Below are 10770 nucleotides of genomic sequence, written 5' to 3' on the forward strand. Positions count from 1 at the left end.
ACAATAGGCTCCTTCTATTTCCTAAACGTCACTGGTAATTACTACATGGATTAACATAAGTGATTTATCCATTAAGCAGTTTATCACAAACTTTAAAGAGACATATAGACAATGACATTATTTCACCTAAGGTTCATCTAAATGTTAATATTCCCTTTTGATCTCTGAATCAATAGCTATAGTAATAGACAGGAACTGTCTGTTTACATTACTAATATCTAACAAGATATAAGTAATCACATATAATTAGTATCACCTCTACTTCTCTAACAATACAGGTTTGCATTTCAAAGTTCTAGCCCAGTGGTTCCCAAACTTTAACAACCTGTGAACCCCTTTTAATAAAATGTCAAGTCTCGCGAACCCCCTCCTAAAAATGAATATTTCTAGGCATTTTCTCCTTTACCTGAGTATAAATTATAAAAGCAGTGATCTTGGAAATACAAAATTTATTTTTATGACATGCTTATTACACACTATTATTAATTATTATTTATCATTACAGTATTTTTATTACATTATGAAAATGGCAACATTCTTCTCACTTTCGTAGCTTGTATCACTTTGGATAAGCCTGTTATAAGACAAGGCTCCTATGGTTCATCAAGGAGTATCAGATGTGAAACAGCATGAAGATATTTAAGAAGCCAACTCAAAGAGTTCCTCCTACACAAGCATTCAGGGCTTGAGAAGTCCAGGCAAACGACGCACGTTACAACAAAGCTTAAACTTGTTCTTCATAATAATTTAAAAAACAATACTAGCTGCCTATTTAATTTTAAAAACAGCAAAAAATATCCACCTTCTTTTCCATTTCTTATAAGGAGTCTTGAAGTTTAAATCTCCTCAGTGTGATAGATATGCTCGCTTTGATCTGCTTAGCTGCTGGCCCCTTGCTGCCCGGGGTCCCTAGGGAAGCTCAGTCTGCCATTAGGGAATTTTTCCCTGAGAAACCCCTGTAAAATTTGCGGTTCACGAACCCCAGTTTGGGAACCACTGTTCTAGCCCATCTAACATGGAATGGCCCTAATTACCATTTACATACTTTTCTAAGGGTATGTCTACACTACAAGACTATTTCGAATCAACTTAAGTCGAATTTGTGGAATCGACCTTATGAAGTCGAATTTGTGTATCCACACTAAATACACTAATTCGACTGTGTGAGTCCACAGTAACGGGGCCAGCATCGACTTTGGAAGCGGTGCACTGTGGGAAGCTATCCCACAGTTCCCGCAGTCCCCGCTGCCCATTGGAATGCTGGGTAGAGCCCCCAATGCCTGCTGGGGGAAAAAATGTGTCGAGGGTGGTTTTGGGTAACTGTCATCATTAAACCGTCAATCACGCCCTCCCTCCCTGAAAGCGCCTGCGGGCAATCTGTTCGTGCACTTTTCTGCTCAGTGACAGCGTTGGCGCCACAGCACTGCGAGTACGGAGCCCGCTGCAGTTATGGCCGTTGTCAACGCCTCGCACCTTATCGTCCACCTCTTCCACAGTCAGCTGCTGAGAAATAGGGCTACTTTTCAATGGTGCTGCGAGCACTGGTGGACCATGGGGGACGTTTTACCAACATCAACGTCGGGTGGCCAGGCAAAGTTCATGACGCGCGTGTTTTCAGGAACTCTGGTCTGTTTAGACGCCTGTAGGAAGGTAGTTTCTTCCCGGACCACAAAATAACTCTTGGGGATGTGCAGATGCCTATAGTGATCCTCGGGGACCCAGCCTACCTGCTAATGCCCTGGTTCGTGAAGCCCTATGCAGGCGCCTTGCACAGCGACAAGGAACTCTTCAAGTACCAGCGAGCAGCAAGCAGCGTGACCTGTGACTGTTCAGTTTCTTTACAGAGAAGCTGAACCTGCCCGTTTCTTTACCAAGTTACTGTTGACTAGCATCTGCAGTTACATACCCCGTCCACCCCGCTTCCCCCACTTCCAACACACGTTTAAAAATAAAGTACATGTTCCACTGTAACTTTACAAAGGTTTCTTTATTGATGACTTTGCGTTAAAGGGTTGAAACTGGGACGCAGACTGTGCTGGGTAGGGTGTGCGGTGATGTAAAGACCGCCTCTAAACTCGAGGAATGACAGGCTCCTGCTCCCAGAGCGGTCTGCAGTGCCGGGCTGGTTGTTTCAACGGAGCCTGCCATCCCTCCTTTTTGGGACTCTGTGTGCGGGGGCTATGTGGCCTTGTGGCGGGGGAGGACGGATACAGATTCCTCTGCTGCGTGGCTCTGTGGTCCAGGACAGGGACCGTTGCATGAGATCTGTAACCCCCCTACCCCGCTACAAAGTCACATACCCCCCCACCCACACAGAACCTGCAAACCACCTCCCATACCAACCAAGGTGCCTACTGACTGCACTGTGTGTGTGACCTGCTGCTGATCCTGCCCCCGTCTCTGTACCCTGCTAAAGGTGACTGTCCTATGCAATACCCTACCCCCTTCCCCACCCACCCACCCCTTCAAACGCAGCGTTGTGTAAAAAAGCATGACGGAAACAGTAATTAACAGCAAAGTATTTTTAATAATTAACCAGACAGTCAGGGGATGAAACTGGGATTGGGGCTAGGGTGAGTCAGGAAGGGAAGGATTTCTCAAAATTTAGGGTATGAGAGCTTTTGGGTTCTTGAGCACTCTGCTGGGGTGCAGTGACAGTTTTCACGGCCCCTGGCGCCCCTCCTTCTGGTTACTTTGGGTGACGAGAGGTATGGGACTTTGTGGGGGGGGAGGGCGGTTGCAGATACACTGCGGGGGGGGGGTCTGTCCTTCTGGCTGCGGTCCTGCAGAACATCCACAAGGCGCCGGAGCGTGTCTGTTTGCTCCCTCATTAGTCCAAGCAGCATTTGAGTCGTCTGCTTGTCTTCCTCATGCCACCTCTCCTCCCGTTCGCTGTGTGAGCGCTGGTACAGAGAGAGGGTCTCCCTCCACTGGCTCTGCTGGTCCGCCTCGGCTCGGGAGCACCCCATAACTTCAGCGATCATCTCATCCCATGTCTTTTTCTTTCGCCGACTAATCTTTGCCAGCCTCTATGAGGGGGATGCTGTGGCAGGTCTGTGTGATGGGAAAAAGGGAGTGAATTCCTTGCAAAGATACATTTTTGCGAACAATGAACACAGTCTAGTCTGTGTCTGTGAACAACACCATGCACAGCACCTATCTCGTCCGCACTCCTGCAGCAGGCAATCCTGAAAGCATAAACTCTGCCCCTGTTCTACCCCATCGCAGTGTCCCCCGACCCTTGCACTTCTGGGTTGAGATCCCAGTGCCTGATGGTGCAAATTTCATTGTCGCGGGTGGTTCTGGGTAAAGTAGTCAGTCATTCCTTCCTCCGGGAAAGCAACGCCAGACAATCATTTCGAGCCCGTTTTCCCTGGATTGCCCTGGCATACGTCATAGCATGGCAGCCATGGAGCCTGTTTTGCCTTTTGTCACTGTCACCGTATGTGTACTAGATGCCGCGGACAGAGGCGATTCAGCAACGCTACACAGCAGCATTCATTTGCTTTTGCATGACAGCAGAGATGGTTATCAGCCATATTGCTCCCATTACTAACACCTGGGGACCAAGGTCTGTGATGACCGGGAGAACCGTATGGTGACTTGCCTGCCTGGTGCGAAGGTTGCGGATCTCTCGAGGCATCTAGATAGACTTATGTGTAGTGCTGGGGAGGAGCCGGTGGTCGTGGTACATGTAGGTACCAATGACATAGGGAAGGGTAGGAGAGATGTCCTGGAAGCCAAATTTAGGCTGCTAGGGAAGAGACTGAAATCCAGGACATCTATGGTGGCATTTTCAGAAATGCTCCCAGTTCCACGCGCAGGGCCAGGTAGGCAGGCAGAGCTTCAGAGTCTCAATGCGTGGATGAGACGATGGTGTAGAGAGGAGGGGTTCATGTTCATTAGGAACTGGGGAAACTTCTGGAATGGGAGGAGCCTATACAGGAGAGATGGGCTCCACCTAAACCAAAGTGGAACCAGACTGCTGGCACTAAACATTAAAAAGGTTGTAGAGCAGTTTTTAAACTAGGAGATGGGGGAAAGCCGACTGCTACAGAGGAGCGTGTGGATCAGACACAGACTTCTTTTAGGAGAGAGTCTGATGATAGAGAATCTCCAGGTTATAGTCAGGAGCAGAGGACTGAAGAGTATAATGTAAGGGCCAGATCAGATGATAAACAGTCACATAAAAAAGAATCTGGCACATCAGAAAAAGGCAGGCTAATAAACAGGGACAAGTTTTTAAAGTGCTTGTACACAAATGCCAGAAGTCTAAATAATAAGATGGGTGAACTAGAGTGCCTTGTGATAAAGGAGGATATAGATATAATAGGCATCACAGAAACCTGGTGGACTGAGAGCAATCAATGGGACACAATCATTCCGGGGTACAAAATATATCGGAAGGACAGGACAGGCCGTGCAGGGGGAGGAGTGGCACTATATGTTAAAGAAAGTGTAGATTCAAATGAAGTAAAAATCTTAAGCGAATCCACAGGTTCCATAGAATCTCTATGGATAGAAATTTCATGCTCTAGTAAAAATATAACATTAGAGAGCTATTATCGACCACCTGACCAGGACAGTAATAGTGATGATGAAATGCTAAGGGAAATTAGAGAGGCTATCAAAATTAAGAACCCAATAATAGTGGGGGATTTCAATTATCCCCATATTGACTGGGAACATTTCACTTCAGGACGAAATGCAGAGATAAAATTTCTCGATACTTTAAATGACTGCTTCATGGAGCAGCTGGTACAGGAACCCACAAGGGGAGGCGACTCTAGATTTAATCCCGAGTGGAGCGCAGGAGCTGGTCCAAGAGGTAACTATAGCAGGACCGCTTGGAAATAGTGACCATAATACAATAGCATTCAACATCCCTGTGGTGAGAAGAACATCTCAACTGCCCAACACTGTGGCCTTTAATTTCAAAAGGGGGAACTATACAAAAATGAGGGGGTTAGTTAGACAAAAGTTAAAAGGTACAGTGACTAAAGTGAAATCCCTGCAAGTTGCGTGGGCCCTTTTTAAAGACACCATAATAGAGGCTCAACTTCAATGTATACCCCAAATTAAGAAAAACAGTAAAAGAACTAAAAAAGAGCCACCGTGGCTTAACAACCATGTAAAAGAAGCAGTGAGAGATAAAAAGACTTCATTTAAAAAGTGGAAGTCAAATCCTAGTGAGGCAAATAGAAAGGAGCACAAACACTGCCAACTTAAGTGCAAGAGTGTAATAAGAAAAGCCAAAGAGGAGTTTGAAGAACGGCTAGCCAAAAACTCCAAAGGTAATAACAAAATGTTTTTTAAGTACATCAGAAGCAGGAAGCCTGCTAAACAACCAGTGGGGCCCCTTGATGATCAAAATTCAAAAGGAGCGCTTAAAGACGATAAAGTCATTGCGGAGAAACTAAATGGATTCTTTGCTTCAGTCTTCACGGCTGAGGATGTTAGGGAGATTCCCAAACCTGAGCTGGCTTTTGTAGGTGACAAATCTGAGGAACTGTCACAGATTGAAGTGTCACTAGAGGAGGTTTTGGAATTAATTGATAAACTCAACATTAACAAGTCACGGGACCAGATGGCATTCACCCAAGAGTTCTGAAAGAACTCAAATGTGAAGTTGCGGAACTATTAACTAAGGTTTGTAACCTGTCCTTTAAATCGGCCGGTACCCGATGACTGAAAGTTAGCTAATGTAACGCCAATATTTTAAAAGGGCTCTAGGGTGATCCGGCAATTACAGACCGTAAGTCTAACATCGGTACCGGGCAAATTAGTTGAAACAATAGTAAAGAATAAAATTGTCAGACACATAGAAAAACATAAACTCTTGAGCAATAGTCAACATGGTTTCTGTAAAGGAAATCGTGTCTTACTAATCTATTAGAGTTCTTTGAAGGGGTCAACAAACATGTGGACAAGGGGATCCGGTGGACATAGTGTACTTAGATTTCCAGAAAACCTTTGACAAGGTCCTCACCAAAGGCTCTTACGTAAATTAAGCTGTCATGGGATAAAAGGAAAGGTCCTTTCATGGATTGAGAACTGGTTAAAGGACAGGGAACAAAGGGTAGGAATTAATGGTAAATTCTCAGAATGGAGAGGGGTAACTAGTGGTGTTCCCCAAGGGTCAGTCCTGGGACCAATCCTATTCAATTTATTCATAAATGATCTGGAGAAAGGGGTAAACAGTGAGGTGGCAAAGTTTGCAGATGATACTAAACTACTCAAGATAGTTAAGACCAAAGCAGATTGTGAAGAACTTCAAAAAGATCTCACAAAACTAAGTGATTGGGCAACAAAATGGCAAATGAAATTTAATGTGGATAAATGTAAAGTAATGCACATTGGAAAAAATAACCCCAACTATACATACAACATGATGGGGGCTAATTTAGCTACAACGAGTCAGGAAAAAGATCTTGGAGTTATCGTGGATAGTTCTCTGAAGATGTCCACGCAGTGTGCAGAGGCGGTCAAAAAGCAAACAGGATGTTAGGAATCATTAAAAGGGGATAGAGAATAAGACTGAGAATATATTATTGCCCTTATATAAATCCATGGTACGCCCACACCTCGAATACTGTGTACAGATGTGGTCTCCTCACCTCAAAAAAGATATTCTAGTACTAGAAAAGGTTCAGAAAAGAGCAACTAAAATGATTACGGGTTTAGAGAGGGTCCCATATGAGGAAAGATTAAAGAGGCTAGGACTCTTCAGTTTGGAAAAGAGAAGACTAAGGGGGGACATGATAGAGGTATATAAAATCATGAGTGATGTTGAGAAAGTGGATAAGGAAAAGTTATTTACTTATTCCCATAATACAAGAACTAGGGGTCACCAAATGAAATTAATAGGCAGCAGGTTTAAAACAAATAAAAGGAAGTTCTTCTTCACGCAGCGCACAGTCAACTTGTGGAACTCCTTACCTGAGGAGGTTGTGAAGGCTAGGACTATAACAATGTTTAAAAGGGGACTGGATAAATTCATGGTGGCTAAGTCCATAAATGGCTATTAGCCAGGATGGGTAAGAATTGTGTCCCTAGCCTCTGTTCGTCAGAGGATGGAGATGGATGGCAGGAGAGAGATCACTTGATCATTGCCTGTTAGATTCACTCCCTCAGGGGCACCTGGCATTGGCCACTGTCGGTAGACAGATACTGGGCTAGATGGACCTTTGGTCTGACCCGGTACGGCCTTTCTTATGTTCTTATGTTTCTTATGAGGTGGTGAGCCAACATAGAAAGTAGCCCAAGGAAGAAGCAAGAGGTCTGACAAGACAGACCTTAAACCTTGTTACAAGGTTCTCCGGGCTGGAACATTGGTTAGAGGGAGAGGCTAGGAGGGAGGGCCAAATATCAAGGCAAAGGGGACCACCAATGAACCTGAGTGGCCAGTAGGCAGGACTGCAGAGAAATGAACCTGCAATGCCACACTAGGCATTTTCCAAGCTATACCTGAGTGCTGACCTCTCAGAGGAAAAAAAGACATGTTTTGAACTCATCTTCTGACTCAGCACTGCCTTAATTTACTATTCAGAGCCAGGACTTAAATGGCAAAACAGCTGCTCAGATCTCTAACAACCATCAACCACTTCAAACACTATCAACTGCTCTGGATTTGCCTTGGACTATAGAACTAATTTAATTTTTGTGTGTGTGTGCACGTTGGAAAAAAAAGACAGCACAAAACAATGTTAGAAAGAAAAACCTCAACTTTGAAAAAAACAATTTTTCATATAGTACTTAAGGAGAAATCTTTATGTGCAATATGAAAGATTCTGAAAGAGGAAATGAGGGGCTAATAGGGTGACCAGATGTCCCACTTTTATAGGGACAGTCCCAACATTTGGGGCTTTTTCTTATATAGACTCCTATTACCCCCCACCCGCTGTCCTGATTTTTCACACTTGCTATCTGGTCACCCTAGGGGTTAATGCTAAAAACATTGCAAATGGGATGCTGTGTATCTCATGCTTTGAATGTGTCTGCTTTAGTTGAAGTCAGTTGTGACATACCCACTGACTTCAATGAGAGCAGAATCAAGGCGAGAGAGTTGTTTTTTTTGTAAGGTTTATAAATACTTGAGGTTTTTCTGACATTTTTGCAAAGAGTTTAATCTGCTCTGCTTTTGTTGAATCTTAAATTGTTCTGCATTTAAAATAAACTAGGTGCAATGTATTTATTGTTGTTTCCTATTTATTACAAGCTACGAATGTTAAAATAGATGGTCTCATTGTAGGCGTGTTTTCTGGGTTTTTTTTTTTTAGGTTTTCCATATGGTACATTTGGATGTACAAAGACTCCACATACTTTTAATACTAAAAAATGTGTGTCGGATGGGAGGGTAGGGAGTGGGATGGTGGAGAGAGCACCTGTACATCCAGCTCCTCTGACTTTAGAGTCACTTTTAAACTAGGATTAAAGCAGGCAGAAATGCAAGATACTTCTCCAGCCATAATGGGGCCAAATGCCTTGCTGGCTAGAGTTTTGCCAGTAGAAAATTTGGCTTAAGGTTTTTTTGTATTTCTTGCCTCTTCCTTCAACCCAGAAGGACTGAAGAATGACTAACTTCATTCAGAGCAGTGGGCAGTGAGCACCTGGCAGTACTGTACCCTGATTATAGGGATTCAATAATACTTAGCACTGTTTCTTCCATAGATCTCATAACATTTTAAAGGTGGGTAAGCATTATTGCCTCCATTTAGGGCAGTGGTACCCAAACTTTTCATGGTCACCCCCCTCCTTACTCCTGTCTGCATTCCCTCCACCTCTGGGAACTGGGGCCACAACTGGGACTGGGGCTGGAGACAGGGCCAGGAGCAGAGCCACAGCTGGGGGCCAAGGCCGGAGGGGGGGCTGGGGCTGGGCCACGGTCAGGGGCCAAGGCTGGGGGTGAGGCTGGGGCTGGGTGGTATTCACACTCCACCCTTTGTGGGGGCTGGCCTGGGCTCCACCACGCAGAGGAACATTTGGCAAGGCATACCCTAGGGGAGCATACCCCACAGTTTGGGGAGATGGGCACCCCTCATTTAGGGTGACCTTATGTTCCAATATTAGGGACTTTGTCTTGTATAGACAACTATACCCCTCCCCCCTCCCAAAAACATTGTTATCTGGTTACCTTACATCCATTTTACAGATGAAGAATCCATGGCTCAGGGAAGCTAAAGGAATGTCTACACTGCAGTTAGACACTCATGGCTGGTCTATACCAGCTGACTCAGGCTTGTGGGGTTCAGGGGCTGTTTAATTAAGGTGTAGACATTCAGACTAGGGCCAAGTTCTGGGACCCTACCACCCCCACAGGATCCTAAGAGACTGGAGCTCCAGCCAAAGCCCAAATGTCTACACTACAATTAAACAGCCCCTTAGCTTGAGCCCCACAGCCCAAGTCAGCTAGCAAGGCTTAGCCACGTGTTTTTAATTGCATTGTAGACATACCCTAATTAACTTACCCAAAGTCTGTCAGTGCATCAGGAACCAGAACCCAGATTTCCTCATTCAGTCCACATGGCTACAGTTGCCCCTCTAAATCAGATGGTGAGGACTGTCAGCTGCAAAGTGTTTGTCTTCCAGCTGATGAGGACCTGGCTCTCCCTTGCTACATTTTAACAAGTTGCTCCCTTGGAATATATCTGCAGAAACCAAGACCAGCATAATTGAAACAAATCAGATAAAATAGTGTCTCTTTCTATGCTTCTATACAAGGAGCTCTATTGGGGCAGCTGTTTCAGCATTATTAAAGTTCATATTTCATTTAGACATCTTCATCTGACACACGCTGATTCTCTCTTCAGTACCTGCAGCTAAGGTGGGGTCATGTCTGACTTGCGTTAGCTCACACTACAAGCTATAACTAGTGTTGGGCAGGCAAAGGAGACCAGAAGCACATGTATACATACTATTTGGAGGATATATGCAAAACAACAGGAGACCATACTGTATAAAACCAATTCTCCTCAATGTATTTTACTACTAAATTAATAAGAAATTATGGTATTAACCAGTACCTGGAAAAACATGTATCATTCTGTCTGTTTATAATTAGAGGGCAAACAGTTAAAATTCTGTTTTAAATCACAGGCTAGAATAGGATGCACCAAACAAGAGGGCATCTGGAAAGTGCTTAGTTGTAATTAAAGCCTATCTGGTCCAATGCTTTTAATAAGCATGAATAAGATCTGGTAGACCTCTGCTACTGGATCAAAGAAACCTTATTGTGTCAGATACTATTTCACCAAACACACATTCAATGTTATTGAATCATCCATCCTTATGTCACAAAAAAGGCACTGTACTGTCAAGACACTAATAAAGTGTAACTATATATAATATACACCATATAGTTTCCTTAGAATTGTAATTATCCCAGTACAGAAAAACACCAGATTTAAGATGCTAAAACTATCAATTAAACCACATTTAGGTGGAACCCATGTAATCAACAACCTCTTAGAATGAAAAAGAGCAAGTGGGGTCAACTCCTGCAGTTCCTACACAGGGCAGGTTTAAACTTAAAATCCTGCAGTGGCACAACTGCACCTCTGTAGTGCTTCAGTGAAGATGCTACTACATGGATGGGAAAGCTTCTCCCATTGACATAGTTAATCCATCTCTGCAAGAGGCGGTAGCCATGGCAATGGGAGAAGCCCTCCCATTGACATAGCACCACTGTCTGCACAGGGAGTTCGGTCAGTATTAGTGCAACACTCAGTGGTGTGGATTTTTCATGCCCCATAGCAACATAATTATACCAAT

Source organism: Mauremys reevesii, linkage group 10 (genome assembly GCF_016161935.1).
Source record: "Mauremys reevesii isolate NIE-2019 linkage group 10, ASM1616193v1, whole genome shotgun sequence".
Taxonomy (NCBI): domain Eukaryota; kingdom Metazoa; phylum Chordata; order Testudines; family Geoemydidae; genus Mauremys; species Mauremys reevesii.